At 37.3% G+C, this 17,947-nt stretch overlaps 1 protein-coding gene across 13 annotated transcripts in view; it reads right to left on the bottom strand.

Moving 5' to 3' along the window:
* DNM3 (dynamin 3) overlaps window positions 1-17,947 on the bottom strand; it is a 563,955-nt gene that overhangs the window by 127,567 nt on the left and 418,441 nt on the right. The gene's annotated exons all lie outside the window — the stretch shown is intronic.

Genomic DNA, 17,947 nt, shown 5'->3' with positions numbered 1-17,947 from the left:
TATTAACTAAAATGGCTTCAGGAAGTAGCAAGAGGGAATTGGTTATGAAGAATACAAGTAGGTGCTGCCTTGTACTCTTTACTGGTCAAGTCTTGCCAACCACTGTGCCCAATTCTGGAATCCAACTAAAGAGATGTGGCCCATTCATGAAGGAGCTGGGGGGAGCCTCCGAAGTAACTAAAAGAGAGGCAGATGAAGTTAAAAGGCCAGGGAAGATGAACCTAATAGGCAAAGCGCTGTTGGTCAAAAGTATGAAGCCCCTTCCTTTTAGCCATTGCCACTGAGGGAAAAAAATGAAAGGAAACTAACAACAATGCCCAGAGACATGAGGAAGAATTTTCCGGTAATTCAAACAAACCTCTGATAATCAGATCTCCCTAGGTGGCTACCAAGGATCTAAGGTGGCTAGTACCTGGGAAGGAAGAGAGACTTTTAATATGTGGAGTAAGTTAGCAGCTATGTCCTACCCATATCCTTATCCCTTCTCAAAACTTTTACCAGTCAATGTTTCTGGCAGTTTCATTCTTTGGAGTCTTGAGAGCTTTAGGTTTCTTACAAGAATCTGCACGATGTGACAGAAAGAGCATAGATTTTGGAATCAGAGAAATTCAAACTCTGGAATTTGTTAATTATGTTTTAGTTTTGTGACTTGGCCAAATTACTCAAGTTCTCAGAGCCTCAATTTACTTGTTGATAAATAAGGGGAGTACTATCTGAGAGGGTATTTAGGGATTTGATATATGCAGAGCATTTAGCATCCTGCTGGGTAGGAATTACTATTCAAATGCAAATGTTCCTGGAGAAAGTTACTAGCTCACAAAGCAATTTCCCCATGATGTAACTGAGAAAGTAAGTAAGAAGGAGGTGAACAGAATTTAAGCAATGAGGATGAACAATGGACAGGATCAATCACAAACTCCTGCTTCTCCATCTCTGTGCCCTGAGCTTGGTAAAAACCCTGGGATAAATAGTCATGGAGGCAAGTAAAACAGATTCTCATCTTGCTAATATATTTTAGATATAGTTTTGCCTAGAGGTGAAATATGATATCTCTTGGTCCCTTTCAATTCCAACACTATGTAATTCTAAAATTTCAGAGCAAGGAAATGGGATGATCAAAAAGCACATTAGATTTTCAAAGTATCAGTGAGGAAGAAACAAGCACAATACTGCCAAACAAAAAAAAGCTAACATTTAAGAACAGAACTGTAAATTATGGAGTTGGGTCTGCAAACCAGCTTGACTCGTAAGATGCTATGATGAAACTTGTTAATGTATGTTTAAGATGAATAGTAATTGTGGGGCGCTGCGTAGCTCAGTGGGTTAAGCTTCTGACTCTTGATGCCCTTGATGACTTTTGGCTCAGGTCATGATCCATGGTCGAGAGATCAAGCCCTGTATTGGGCTTTGCGCTGTGTGGAACTTGCTTGGGATTCTCTCTCCTTCTCTCTCTGTCCCTTCCCTGCTTGTGCTCCCTCTCTCAAAATAAATAAACATTTAAAAAATGAATAATAATTGCTTATATTAAAGACAATAGCTGTCTACAAATTAATTTACAGTGCTAAACAATATGCACCAACATTTTGGGCTCCAAACCACTTTGTGGGAGCAAAGAGCTGACCCAGGGAATGTGTCACCTTCTAGCTTGGCATGTTTTAAGCATGCTTACATTAAGGAAAATGGGGATGTTGACTAACATTAGGGGGCTTACCGAATCTCAAATTGGGTACCATTTTCCTGGTGACTCTCCTCTTGAGATTTGCTATTTGTGGACCACAGAGAAAAGAAACCCAACTTCAAGTGGATGGTTCATCTGGGACCCTGTCATTTTATCTTCTCTGAACATTTCTATAACCTCCCCGGCTCCTTTCTGTGTATCTCACCCACCTCCTTTTGGTCCCATCGTGGTTCATTATAGATAAATTCCTCTCTATATGATTGCCAGCTCCCTTCTAAAAATCTGGAGGAGTTCCTTGCTCCCTAGCTCCAAAACTCTTCAGACCAGCTTCAAAAATTCCCATTACTTATTTCTGCTAAAACATTCTCCCTTTCCATCACCACACACAGAGAAAATACAAAGTTTTCAGAACTTCTACGTATCAATCACCTCTGTCCAAAGAAACAAAACTTGCAATTTTTGGACACAATTTTCTGTCTTTGACTATGACGTCCAGTATTCCAGTCTTCGTATGTGGAATAACACTTTCATGTCCTTTCAGCCCATTCAAAACAGTATTTCAGGAGAGCTTAATTAATGCAGCTTGGATTGAACTACTCCTCTTGTCTCATTCTGTGTGTGTGTGTGTGTGTGTGTGTGTGTGTGTGTGTAAAACTTGGATACTATTAATTTCCATAATTTTGAGTTTAGTGGCTGTCCTTATAAGCTTTCATGAATGTTTTTCTTGTTCCCTCCTAATATTAACCTGGAATTTCTTTTGGATGGCTTCCTAAATGTTTAACACAGGAAGATAATATATGTAAAAATGAACTGTAAAGTACAATAGTCTCCCCACTTCATATGCCCTGTGGAAGGCATATGTTTCAAGACCCTCAGTGGATGTGTAAAACCACAGACAGCACGGAACCCCAGATGTACTATGTTTTCTCCTATACATGCATGCCTATGATAAAGTTTGATAAATTAGGCACGGTAAGATACAACCACAATAACATAATGAAATAGAACAATTATAACAATATATGATGATAAAAGTTATGTGAATATAGTCAGTCTCTCAGTCTCTCTTTCAAAATACAGTACTATACTCACTCTTCTTGTGATGATGTGAGATGATAAAATCCCTTCGTGATAAGATGAAATGAGGTGAAGGATGCAGGCATTGTGACCTAGCCTTAGGTTACTATTAACCTTCTAATGATACATCAGAAGGAGCGTCATCTGTTTCCAGATCGCAGTTGACCGTGGGTAACTGAAACCATGGAAAGTAAAACCATGGATAAGGGGGGACTACTGTATGAAGTTCTATATGATTGTTCAGTACCATTTTTTATATCCTTACAGAACATGCAGTTACCATTAAGTAAATGTTGAGTAAGCTTGAGCCTGAGGAAGAAAATCCATCAAGCAGCAAGCTCAAGGATATTAATAAGCCATGCCAAAATTCATTCACTTATTCACTCACTTTTTCACTCACTCATTCCTGAATAGCTCCTATATGCCAAGCGCTGAACAAATGAGATTAAGTTGCCTTCATAGAACTTATACTTAAACAGGCAAGAGAGAAAACAAACAAAAAATAAACAAACATATCAGGAAGTAATAAGTGTTACGAAAAAAACTGAACAGGAGTAGGGGACAGAATGGCAGAAGTGCCTCTTTAGAGGGAACAGTCAGAAGATGAAGTGGTGAGATTTGAAAAGAGACATGAAACGAAGACAGAGATGATTCATGGAAATTTCTGGAGGAAGGACATTTCTGGCAAATAAAAAGGCCCTCGGATAGGAATAAGGTCAACATATTTAAGAAACAGTAAGGAAGCCAATATCACTGGAGCAGGGTGAACAATGAAGAGTTGTCAGAAATGAGTAGCTGGAAGCCAGGTAATGGAGGGCCTCATAGGACACAATAAGTTTGGACTTTGTCCTGAGTGTGCTGGGAAGACACCGAAGCAGTTTAAGCAGAGGTGTGTAATAGGATCCAATTTACTTCTTTTGAAATAGCTCTCTGGTTCCTGTGTGGAGAGCACACTCACAGTAGCATGTAGTGTAGCAGGAACAGAAAGGGCCCCCAGCCCGGGGAGGTGGAGGCAGCAGGAAGAGGTTGAATTCTAAATATATAGCTCTCTTCAGAGCACGGGCAATCATATTTTTCTGAGGAACTGGTCATAGAAAGTGACAGTAAGAAAGGAACCAAGGGTGATTCTGAAGTATATGGCACGAGCAGCTGGGAGATTGGAGGAGGGGAGATCCGGAATTCAGTTCTAACTTGGGGTTGGTAGGTAGACTGGATACAAATCTGAAGCCCAGGACAAGGAGTAGAGTTGGATGTGTACATTTGGGATCCCCAGCATATAGGTGGAGCAAGGGCACTCTCTTAGTATTTTCACGTGGTGATAGTGGTGATCAGGGTATTCAGGGTCTCACTGAAGATTGAGCCTGATCTGACAACAGCAATAGAAATGGACCAAGGTAATAAGTTTGCTAACGGTTCTGTGCTTATTTGGGAATTATTCGAGTACAAATAGCCACACGCTAAACTGTGCATATGTGGTGACAGAAAAGGCCCTGCACTATTTACTACACTAGTCTACTATCCAAAGTTACTCAAATATTTTATAAGCGTGTGTATTTAAAGTGTGTGTATCTTAGTATACACATCAGTGTAGTAAAAGGAATTAAAGATGCTCCTAATTTTTTTTCAAGCCAATATAAAATGATTATGTTCAAGCTTTCTCATAACTGAATTGCATCCTTCAAAGGTGACAAAGCATCAGTCCTTTCCTGCACACACACACATTCATTCATTTCCTACCCCAAAGGGAGAAAAATGACATACAGTCTGGCAGGATTATGTTTATAAAACCAGATTGCTAGTGAAAATAAGCAAAGCAAATTTTAGCCATAAGAAAACTGGACCACCTCCCTGGGTTAAGCACGGGGAGACTGATCTCATAGCCTAGGAAAAGTCACAGTGATAGCAGAAACTACCAGAGAAAGAACATTTTAACCTCCAAATTAAATCAGTCACTATAGTCTGCTGGGGTTCTAAGCCAGTCAGCATGTGCTGGGGTTTACTACGGAAACACGGGAGAGCGTTAAAGGCAATGAAGTCAATGGTGCAATGTGACACAGGCTGTTTGTATACTTATGCAATAAGTCACATGCTGATACTCCTGATTTTTAACAGAAGGCAGGACAAAGCAGGGGTGTTTATGAGGAAAAGGATAATGAATCACAGAAACATGGCTTCTCTTCCATGGCATGTCAAAGAATGAGTAGTGAACATCTCCCTGAAGGCAGCTGTATTTGCTACCTCTTATAAAACACTAATGTCAACAGGCACCCATGCAAAATGGCAATAAATCATGAACTGTGATAAAAATTTAGGAAATATTCACCCTTAGCAAAGAACAGAGCCATTATACATCTAAGGAAAATAGACTACAGAGCACTTTTTTGAGAGCGCTTTGCTGTTTTAATTCTATTTTACTCTCAACAGGGTAAAAAAAAAGTATAATGTTGGGTCAAATCTTAGGATCCATCACAACAGTATTCTGTATGTGAGAGAGAAAGCAGGAAACACATGAACAAAGGAAAAGAGGTCTTCCTTGCAATCAGTCTCTGAGCTCAGAGATGCTTTCCTTCAGGTATATGCTAATTTCATATAGATAGCTTGAGGAAGATCTACACCACCTCTCAAGGTTAATGTAGGCTATTAAAGTCTGTAGTTGACAAAACTGCAGTGCATCCTCTATTTTTATCCAAGGGTTCCTCCTCATTCTAGCAGTTTAAAAGTTCATGGGGCAAAATCATAGTTACATAATCAAATGACATTAACACTTCAAAAGCATCTCTCTTTTTTTTCAGAATGAAATATCCTAATCCTTTTTCTATGATCATGCAAGGTAATTCTCTTACCTTATCAGTTGTTTTAATTTTCACCTTCAGAATCTGGTCATATTATACCTCTTCTTGCAATTGACTGAGGGGTTTTTAATGTAATGTTCTAGGTGATAAAACACCAGGCAGGATTTTGTATAAAAGCACGATATTTTCTATTCTTGATGTGTCCACTTGACCCCATCAACATACTGGGTAGATACTTTCAACCGTATACTTCAACTCTAGTATACAGAGACCCTGAGATCCTTTTCACTCAGTGCACTTAAGCAGATTCTGAGTCTTTTTATTTAATGTTTATTTATTTTTTAGAGAGAGAGTGAGTGAGGAAGGGGCAGAGAGAGAAGGGGACAGAGGATCCAAAGCAGGCTCCTCACTGACAGCAGCAAGCCTGATGTGGGGCCCGAACTCATGAACCGTGAGATCATGACCTGAGCTGAAGTCGGAAGCTCAACCAACTGGGCCGCCCAGGTGCCCCCAGATTCTCAGTTTTCAATAGAGTTTGGACCATTTTCCTCTAAATATATGACACCTTATGTTTTTCCACATTGCAATTACTTGCTACTAAAAGACCTGTGAGGTGTTCTGAAGATTGTCTTTTCCCTGCCCAAAGGAGACAGACCTTCAAAGTATGAGTTTTTGTAATGTATTTCGGATTATTTACACAGATGTTAAGACTACTTTGTGCATTGGGTATTTAAGAAATTAAGATGGTAGGAAATCTCATTTATTATACTATACCATTGACAGAAATGCCCATCTCTTTCTATCTCTATACTATGAAAATCGTAATGCAGACTAGCTCTATCGCAGACATAAGCACATAATAAGTTTTCAATAAAATACTTACAAGTTGGATAATTTCTACCCTCTACCTGCTTTCTTGAAGAGAGCATCCTAACCACATTAAAAAAGACACTCAATTCTATTAACTTCATGGTAAAATTCTGCTAATGGAAATTTGAAAACTTAAATATGTAGATATCCATTGATTATTCTCTATTGCCATATATTCAACCTCCCAAAGGTTTCTGGAAATATTTCTGGAAATATGCTGATCCTCCAATTCATAAGAAGAATCCCAGAGACAAGTTGAAAGTGTCAATAATAAATAGTAGTATCACATTTGAGACTGTCTTTGTAAATAACACAAACTCTCACTCAAGGACAGTTGGGGAATGGGATGTTATATTAAGCAATTTAGTTTATGTATAAATTAGAATGCGTGTGTTTGAGTGTACGTGTAATTTGTGTTTACAACATTAAAAAAATTATAACACAATTTACATATTGTGAATCTTGCCAAACAAAATTTAAGCTCTAATGCTTAATAATGCACTTCAGACTTCACCCTATTTGGGGAATATTAACAAAATAAGTAATCATAAAAAAGTATAAAGAAATAGTTGTGCACAAAACAGGTTTTATTTGGTTAAGTTGGGAGGTACCATAGAGGTCACCCAAGCCAAATTCCCCTCAGCAGGACTCTCCTCTATCATCATTAGCAGGTAAAATTCATCCTTTTTTGCCTGGATCATCTCTGTTTATTGTCAAGTGTATCAGCATAATCATTAACAGTGGCCCCCTTTTATCCTCAAGAGTAAATGACAAGTCATGATTACCCTGTCAATACAATGATATCTAGCTTCTGCTCAAAGTGCTCTGGCTGATGGAGTGGCTCCATAACCCACAAGTTGCCCATTCTAGTTTTGAAAAGACAGAGTGGAAATACAGAATTATTAAAATATAAAATCTTAAAAACTCATTCTGATGATGAGCTTCCATCTTTTTCTGAGTCCCTTGTACCCATTACTAATTTGATCCTCTGTAAAGACACTACAGAATGTGAGTCCTTCAACTCCATAAGACAACTGCCATGCCTTCCTTAAACATAAATAGTTCAACATAAAATGGCTCAATAAGGAAACACTCTTTGAGAAGAAGTGTGTAGGAGAATAAATATTATGATACAATAATAGATGATTTTTAGGGAACTATGTTACAGGTGTTTTCATGAGAGCTCTAAAGAAATAACAGCAGCTGATCATTGCCTTTCTCAGGTCTCTCACTCAAGTGCACTATCTGGGTTCCCATGGGTTGGAAACCAATATATATTTTCATAATTTTATACCAGCCAAGTCACATGGAAGAAAAAAACTGCTCTGTAGAGAGAGGCAAAAGAAATCAGCAGGGTAAAGTGGTTTGAAAAGAACTAGAGGGATGCCTGGGTGGCTCAGTCGGTTAAGCATCGACTTTGGCTCAGGTCATGATCTCACGGTTTGTGAGTTCGAGCCCCATGTCAGGCTCTGTGCTGTCAGCTCGGAGCCTGGAGCCTGCTTCAGATTCTGTGTCTTCCTCTCTCTCTGCCCTTCCCCTGCTCACACTCTGTCTCTCTCTCTCTCAAAAATAAACTAAAAACATTAAGTAAAAAAAAAATTAAAAAAAAAAACTAGATAGTTGAAATATCAATCACTGCTTCTTTCTCAGGTTTCCTCCTCAGCAATTCAGGTATAAGAAGAAGCCATACAAAAAGGGTAGAGATTCCGCACTGCAGTAAAATTCAGATATTTTCCAGGTAGCAGAAGAATTAAAATTAATTAATTACTTTGAAAAGAATTAATGGTAGTGATTACATGTTATAGGGTCTGTATACTCTTGTTTAATAAATACTCATTCAGATGATAGTTTCTTTGTTAAAATGGAGATGGAGTTAATTGCCATGCATGTGATCTAGCTAAGAATTTAATATTCTTCTGTATTTTATAGGAAAGGCCAAAATCAGTATCTGGACCCTGGATACTAATCTGAGATGTAAATGATTCAACCTGTTGAGCCCACACAACTGTAACCAGCTCCACTGTGGCATCTGGCAACAGCTACACAAATGACAGGCCATAGTTGTCTAGGAACAATTACCCACTGCTGGGAAGTGTGTTTGACAAATTCAACCCTATGTTTGTAATGGCCAACATCAGAGCAGTACTTGAGGTCTGAGAACTGCTCGTTACCAGTCTACAAGTATGTAGGTATAGAAACTGACAGAAGCCGCTGGAAGCTTTTATAGCAGTCTGACACTGTATGACATCGAAGCCATGAGATACCAGTCTAATGAATAGAGTTTGGACCAGTTTAGGTGGTGTTGAACTCATAAGGTGAGTCACGTGTGGCTCAGGTCATATACTGGTTGCACAAGGGATTGAAACAATTGAAAAATTTGAAAAATTTGAAACATTGAACAATTTGAAAAATTAAAAAAAAAAATCTTTACCGTAACAGTTTGAAAAGCAGTGCTTGAGGAGAAAATTCTCCACTTTAAACTTCTGTTTTGATTCAAGATGAAGGCTATTGACCAAATAACCCTTTCCATTTAGTAAAAACCCATCTAACATAGTTCAGGAGTTCCTGTCTTTCATCACTTCCCAAGCCTATCACAGTGGAGGGGAAGGTAGAAGAAATGCATATATCTTTTCCCCAAACTATTAAAGGGAAGGTCTCCCATTTGAGATTGAGACTCTGTATCCTTTCCCCTTTGTTGGTAAAATAGGGTTACTCTCCTTAGTCACATCTGCATTTCCATACTTGCTTTTTGGAAATCAACACATTTCCAAAGTTTTCATCTCTTTTCCAACTCTAAGCTATTTGATGATTTCTCTTGCTGACACCCATCTACAATAGCATCATCAATGATAAAAGAATAATAAAAGATAAGGTGGGTAAACAAATGCTTGGGAAATTCCACAACTGTTTTAGATTTTATTCTAGGTGTAATTAGTACAGGACAGAATGGCACGGCTTTGATTGCTAGAATAAATCTATCGTGCCCCCAAATGAGTCTGTCTTTCCAGATGTGTTCTGTTTTCACCTTCTACTTTAAGACAGTGTGTAGAACATATAAAAATCTAATATGGTAATCAGTAGATTCTTGGTTCTTCAAAACCAAGAGATGCAACCAATAGACTTACTGGTGCAACAAGTATCTCCATCATTGCATGAAAATAAACCTTAAACTGATGCCACACCAATAAATCATCACATCATGTGTTGCCTAACTGCTATAGTTCTCAAATCATTGTCTAGGGACTCCTGGGATCCTCGAAACACTTTCAGGCGGTTCTCAAAGTCAAACTATTTTCGTAATAATATTAGTTTGCTCATTTAGCTTTCATTCTGTTATGAGTCTACAGAGAAGCTTTCTAGAAGTTACATTACATGTAGCTATCATCACTTAGGCAGTTAATGGAAAGTGAGCTTGTGCACTGTCATGTTTCCTGGAGTTTTCAAAGGCGGCTTGTACATTTTCAGAGATTAACTCATTCATTCTTAGTATTTCTACTATGCTCCCAATAACTATTTTCATTTGTACCTGCTGCTATCATTTCTGTAACCTCATCATCATCTAATAAATCGCTACTTGAAATCCTGAAGTTTACCTCTGCTCATGTGGAGACAAACAAATGTATAGGCATACATTTCTGTCTTGTTTTGCAATACCTCACTCAAAAAAAAAAGACTTTTTCTAAATTTAAGATTTTTTATCTAAAATACTATTTTAGAGTTTAATGATTTTTTCTAAAATAGAAAATGTATTTGTAACATACTTTTCTTACGTTTAAGGATGGCTCATTGGCTTAAAAAAGGGAGACACTTGAAGATTAAGTTTCTTAACCTTTATCTGCAACAGCTACATCTAAAGATGCTAAAAAAGATGAAGACTCACACTTCACAGAGCACTCTGACTCCTGGAAGGAAGGAACCTGAGGCAAAGAAACAGGACAGAGCTATAAATATGAAACAAAACTAGGATGAAAGGTCTTCCTTTCTCTTTGCTTTACTTATATTTATAATTTACCTTCTTTTCTAGTGCAACTGAATACTTTTGAGTAGCATTATAATGCCAGCTAATCACACCATCCTTTGAGAATGTTCACTGAACACTTAAAGAAAAAGGAATCATATGTCTTAAACATAATTATAATGCATTCTTTGGAAGCCAAGTACTCTTTGTTAGAGCTTTCCAAAACAGAAATGAAAAAACCCTTGAAGCATCTTATGGGATAAGTCTTTGTATGCCAATGGCTGGAGAAGTGCACTGTAGCTAAGAGATTAATAAATAAAGACATTTTACACTTCACAGTAATGAATACCTGTTGGATAAAAAGTCAGTAAAAAGAAATGACACTGTCATTGTCCCAAGATAGAGTAACTTGTCTAATTAAAGATTTAGCTGTCGACATGAAGCATGAGTTAAAAATCTCGTCTGCAGAATTACACTTTTGCCTTAAGATGGGACAAATCTAAAGAATTACCATACTTGTCTTGATTATATTTGTCCAGTATCAGTACTAAGTAATCCTCAAAGACCTTCACTTAAACGAATGCTTACCAACAAACAAGTGTTGTTAAAATAGTCAAAGTGCAGAATAATTTTTTTTTAGTTTCACAGTTTATCTTGCAGCAAATGTGTTAACATTTGCACTGATGGTGCAGGAGTAAAAGTGTCTTAACATCAATCAAGACAAAGTCATAAAGTTGGATTGATAGTCATTGTATTCTTCATTGCTATGTACTCACAGTTTTTCGAAAAGCCACCTTCACTTAAGGGTATCTTGATGAAGCAGTATTAATATCAATGTTACTAAACCTAGAGGCTGAGTACATGCATCTTTTGAATGTTCTATGTCACAAAGCGGTAAGTACACATTCGCACTTGTGCTGCCTACTGAGGTGACTGTCCTGAGTGAAGGCACTTGGGCAATTCAACTGCAAGTTAGAGTCAATTTTTTTACATGGGATGCTATTTCTACTTGAAAGTCTGACTGATAGTCCATCTATGCTTATGGAAGCCTGAGTTTTTGGCAGAAATCTTCTCAAAAATGGACAAAATGAGCCTGTCACTTAAAGGAAGACAACTGACAGTATTTATGACCCATGATGAAATTTGGACTTAGAATTCTGGAAACTGTGTATTTCCACCATGGGTTTGAAAGCTTCCCCCTTTCTGATGATATTGGTGGTAATATTAGGAATGCAATTTTTAAATAGTATATAAAAAATGTGTACACATTGAGAAGATCTAATGTAAATCAGTGAACCAATATTTTCAAATGACAAATGCATGATGCTGTGAAATCACCCATAAGTAAAAGATCCCCTTAAATTGCATGTAAAGGGCACCTGGGTGGCTCAGTCTGTCAAGCATCCAACTTTTGATTTCAGCTCAGGTCACGATCTCATGGTTTGTGAGATCGAGCCCACATTGGACTCCACGCTGACAGCATGGGGCCTGCTTAGGATTCTCTCTCTCCCTCTCTCTGTCCTTCCTCCCCCCTCCTCTGTCAAAATAAATACACTTAAAAAAAAACTACAAAAAAATGCTTGGAAGACCAATGGATTAATGCAGCAGAATATGAAAAGTTAATTGCTATGATTTCAAATTCCATACTGCAACTAACTTTTTGGAAACTATCACTTGTCAAGTTTTGGTAAGGTATCAAAGAAGAAAATCTATAATTATCTGAAAATACTATTAAAATACTCTTTCCTTTCTAATTACATGTCTGTGTGAGACCAGATTTTCTTCATACACTTCAACCAAAACAACATATTGCAACAGATTAAAAGCAGAAGCAGATATGAGAATCCAGCTGTCTTCCATTAAACCACACATTAAAGAGTTCTGCAAAGTTATATATATAAAAAAAAGAGCCACACTTCTCACTGATATTTTAAAATATATATTTTCCCCATAAAAACATACTATTTATGTTAACATGAAATAGATTTACTATTATTTTAAATGATTTAATAAATATTTTTAAAAATTTCTCATTTTAAATTTCTGACAATGGATATAATTGGCAGTATGCTAATAAATATTTAACAACTAGCTATCCAGGAAAAAAAACATGGTTTGTAGAATTTGTCAATTTCCATGGAATAACTATCTCTCACTAGCCAATTTTAAGCAAGAATGTGAAGCCAACTAGCTCACAGAATTTCTGATATAATCCACACAATCCACATAAACAAAAGCTCTTTAAAGGTTTCAACAACTTTTAAGAGTAGAAAGAGGTCCTCAAACCAAAAAAGTTGAGAGCCACTGGGTATGGATCTTATGTGGCCAATTTATTTTGAAATTCACAATATAACCATCAAATCACAGAAATATTTTAACTACCTTATTGCGCTGATAGAACAGCCAAAGTTGCAAGCATTTACCAATTTCCAAAGCAAAATCATCCTATGATATTAAAACAAGTACACGCTAGTATCTATAGAACTCATACTTTGGCCTGTAAGAGATTTATAGGTATGGAGTGAGGTATGGGTGTAACAAACACACTGGCAGCAAAGGCAGATACTGTGTTTGAGTAGTCCAAACTACTCTCTGCAATCGCATTTTTTTGGGACTGTACCTTTTTATGAACAGTATTTTCCTCAGATTCTAAGAAATAAACATAGGCAGTTTCAAAATTAGAAAAAGAAAAGAAAAGGAAAAACTCGCTCCAGTTAGTCTCTGCAAATATTTTCTTTATGAAACCATGCATCTGCTCAGAGTTAGTTGCAGAGTGTGACTAACATTTTCTACCAAACTTGTGCCGTGTCAGTTCTCTTTACTGATGCTGCATGTGTTAATTAAAATTAATTACACATGCCAGTAAATAGTTTCCCTCTGAATGCAGCAAATAGAAGCAGAATAATATAATTCATAACTTATATGCAAGGTATATAATTAAAACCTTCGTAATATTTTCTCTCAGCAGGTACAGTCACTAAGGACATCCTTTATGGGTAAGTTGGTTGCACAGTAAATCAACTGAGGAAAAATAAAAATATGTCACACATGCAACATTGGGTCCCCCAAAGACTCCTGATTTGTAAATTGATATTGTAAAAAGCCAGGCTTGTAATTAATATTCTTGAGTGCATGATTTGAGGGAGTTCAGTGATCTTCATAAAGCTTTATATATCTCTGTGTTAGTTTGATTTAAAGGCTTTTTTTTTCAGACTCAAGAACTCTGAGACAAGGTGTTACTGCTTTAGTAATAAATCAGGATAGTACATGGTGACACTGGTAATAATGGAAAACACTGTGCCTGCCAGAGAGTGCCATGGATAGATTCCTCAGTATAACTGGATTTAAACAGCAACAGATTTGACTAATAACCCTCTTTGGACTTATTTCTATTTATTCTCCTATTTCACATAGGGTTTTTTGTGTCAACATGCAGATTGTTTTACAATATTCTATAAGTCATCTCTTAAAACCTGATTATTCCAATAGTTAGTAAAATATACCCTTAATTTTCTTTATTTTTGTTCTTCAGAGGCCTCTAAGACTGCCAAGTGAAATTTAGGTGTTTAGAAATTTCCCTCAGGCTCGACCCAGGGAGGGAAATTTTCACACCCCTGCTTATTCATTTCCTAAGAGCTCTTCCCGGCAGGTTGCTGACTGAAAGACCTGCACTCTTGGCTCTCTCCCTGCTGGCTTCCACTTTGGGGGGAGGTATGCTGTCACAGAATCACCACTTTGCAGTTTAAGCCATAGCACACAACTCACTTTAATTTTATTCTTACCACAAAAAATGAAACTGTAAACTCACTCTTTAAAATAAAAGCTTGAGACAAACCAGTCAATATCTTGAATACGGTGATTTAGAACGACTAATTAGTTTTCAAAAAGAAAAGCTAATTTTTCAGCCAAGACTAGCAATACAATCTTATTTATAAACAATTGCATGTTTAAAGATATTGGATCATTAGTACCAATCTATTTTAACGATGATCTGTCAGACTTTCTCTTGCAACCTAAACACTACAGCGTCTCATTTAAAGACTGTATCATAGAACAGAGCACATATTTTTCTCTAGCATGTTTGTAACCAGTGATTGTTCCCTATCATTAATGAACACAGCTGGGGCCATTTTATGGTCCCCAAATGGAGGCTGTCCCAAGCCACAGTGTTTGTGTGAAGGGGTGGGAGGGGGGAGGGGATTGCCCATCAGCAAATAGTTATTCCAGGAAGTAGGTGGGGAGCAGGCAATGTATTTGTTCTGAAATCCTAGAAGAAAAGTAAACTTGCTGTGAAGGACATAATTTCTTTTTGTTCTTGAACTTTACACAGCCGTAGTGGGCTCATTCATCACGAGTGCCCTTGGACACAAACCTCCTGAACATGAATGCCTCAAACACTGAGCAAGATCCCTGCTGGCGCTACTAATGGCTTAAAATACAACCCCAGTTTAAATCCTTGGGAAGAAGGGAACTGAATGGAAGTTGCTGATTCTATCCTATCAGTCCCTTTGTTTGAAATACTCAAAGGGAGCACAAAGTCTAATTCCCCTAGAAAAATGGGTATGGATTACACACAGGTGTTTTAAGCATGAAGAATGTCTCCAAAGCCTTTTAATGACATTTGAAAAAGCTAAAAAGCACCAACTTGTTATTTTTCTCCCTCAGAAAAGGCAAAAACAGTCATCCAAGTAGGGCATCATACTTCTATTTCACTTGAGAGTTTAATTTGAAAACCAATAAGAGAAGAATTTAAATTGATTGCTTCAAGCCACAGACATTTCATACCCAAGCAATTATGTTGGCTTTCATGAGAATTTATCTTAGCTGTGAAATCAATTGTCACAGACTTAGTTCACAAAAATATTACTAAATCATATTTGATTTCTGTCTTGGTGTAGTCGGTGAATCAAATCAAATGGGCAGACAATGTTAGTTCTCTAATCCAACTCTCCCCAGACTCCCCCTTTGAAAACATTTTCACCACTCCCCTCTGGTGTACCTAGGATTTCCTAACAATGCTATTTCACAACCAGAGAGACACTCAAAAAGGGAAAAGCTGCAGTAGCAAGAACTGGGAAACTATTGTAATATGCAGGATCAGAACCATATGACAACAAATATCTTTGCAGTGAGAGACTGGAACAAAGGAAGAGAGCAGACACAAAAACAGAGTTCTCTGATTCAAAGATTTGCATTTAACAGCTTTCAAGATATAAAGTTTCCTTTTATTGACTTGCTAAACATGTATTTCTATTCAATTCCTTGACAAGGAAAGCATAGGGTTTACCTTTTTAGATTTGTAGTGGGAAATAAACATTACTGTCATTTATGAACTCGCAATCAGTAACTCTGCAAAAGGCCTCAAATCTCTGTGTGACCCATGTGAACTTAATAGATCTAGCAGAACCAAGAAGGACCAAAAACCTATCAATAGAAAACTAAAATCCTATCTTCTGGCTCTCTACCTCCTTTACTCTCCAAAGTTCTATATATAATAGAAGACCTGGAATTTGTTAAGACCTTGCTCCAGCTAAAGAAGTGAAGATTCATAAGGCCAAATGTAAATATCTACAAAACATCCCTGAATAATAAAGGTAACACGGGAACAAAGAATTTACAATAAGACATGTATTCTCTCTATTTTTTTCTTACAGTACAATGACATGGAATATTGTTCTACTAAATTCAAACAAAACTTATTTATATAGTTTGTATAAAACTGCAAATTCTCAGGGGTTTTTCTTGTTTTGTTTTGTTTTTGTTTTTTTTGTGTTTTTTTTTTGTTTTTTTTTGTTTTTTTTTTTGAGAGAGAGGAAGAGAGAGAGAATCCCAAGCAGCAGGCTCCATGCTGACAGTGTGGAGCCCGACTCGGCACTCTACAAGGGTGAGATCACAACCTGAGCGGAAATCAAGAGTTTGATACTTAACCAACTGAGCCACCCAGGCGCCCCTGGATCTTACTTTTTAAATGAAAGATTTGTGTTCATTTTCTCTAGGAGTTTTCCTTCATATTTCCATTTTCAGCCCACCCAGATCTGAGGTGCTAGGCTTCTAGGGCTTAACTACAGAATACTTTTTATTGGCAATTGGTGTTATTTATATCTTCTCCATATAACAGAGAAGAAAAGTTTAATATCCACACATTTATTCATTCACTTATGTTATTCAGCTCCCATAATTACCAGGTACCCTGATAGGCCCTGGGGATAAAACAATGAACAAGGCAAACAGCATCTCTCCCTCATAGAAAGCAGTCTAGCACATATCAGATAAAGGGTTAGTATCCAAAATCTACAGAGAACTTATCAAACTCAACACCCAAAAAACAAATAATCCAGTGAATAAATGGGCAAAAGACACGAATAGACACTTCTCCCAAGAAGACAGCCAGATGTCCAACCGACACATGAAAAAATGTTCCACATCACTCATCATCAGGGAAATACAAATCAAAACCACAATGAGATACCACCTCACACCTGCCAGGATGGCTAACATTAACAACTTGGGCAACAACAGATGTTGGCAAGGATGCTGAGGAAGGGGAAATCTTTTGCACTGTTGGTGGGAATGCAAACTGCTGCAGCCACTCTGGAAAACAGTACGGAGGTTCCTCAAAAAATTAAAAATAGAACTACCCTACGACCCAGCAATTGCCCTACTAGGCATTTATCCAAAGGATACAGGTATGCTGTTTCGAAGGGGCACATGCACCCCAATGTTTATAGCAGCACTATCGACAATAGCCAAAGTATGGAAAGAGCCCAAATGTCCATCAATGGGTGAATGGATAAAGAAGATGTATACACACACACACACACACACACACACACACACACACACACAATGGAGTATTACGTGGCAATCAAAAAGAATGAAATCTTGCCATTTGCAGCTACATGGATGGAACTAGAGGGTATTATGCTAAGCAAAATTAATTAAAGAAAGGCAAATATTACATGACTTCACAATCATGAGGACTTTAAGATACAAAACAGATGAACATAAGGGAAGGGAAACAAAAATAATATTAAAAACTGGGAGGGGGACAAAACATAAGAGACTCTTAAATATGGAGAACAAACAGAGAGTTGCTGGAGGGGTTGTGGGAGGGGGGATGGGCTAAGTGGGTAAAGGGCATTAAGGAATCTACTCCTGAAATCATTGTTGCGCCATATGCTAACTTGGATGTAAATTAAAAAATAAATAAATTATTTAAAAAAAAGGAGAAAGCAGTCCAGCAGTGGAGACAAGTATCAGTCACATGATTACATGTAAATTAATAAATTTATTTGTCATTGTGTTAAAATGAGAAAGTAGTATAAAGTGTTAAAATGTTGACTTAGCACATTCCATTACTTAAACACATTATTTAAGTGTTCTTACAGCAATATCACTGATATCTGATTAATACCAGTTTGCTTTATGTGCTTCTCAAGACAATGCATCAGACTTCAGTTAGTCTCATATCGAGTGGCATTGTTTTGATACTAAGAATACAGTATGGGGAAAATCACACATTTATATCCTACCTGAAGTTACAGAGAGAATGCAATCAACTGGCTAAGATAA

This window comes from Prionailurus viverrinus, chromosome F1 (genome assembly GCF_022837055.1).
Source record: "Prionailurus viverrinus isolate Anna chromosome F1, UM_Priviv_1.0, whole genome shotgun sequence".
NCBI lineage: Eukaryota > Metazoa > Chordata > Mammalia > Carnivora > Felidae > Prionailurus > Prionailurus viverrinus.
The sequence above is the reverse complement of the archived record's forward strand: the minus strand, read 5'-3'. Positions and strand labels throughout refer to the sequence as shown.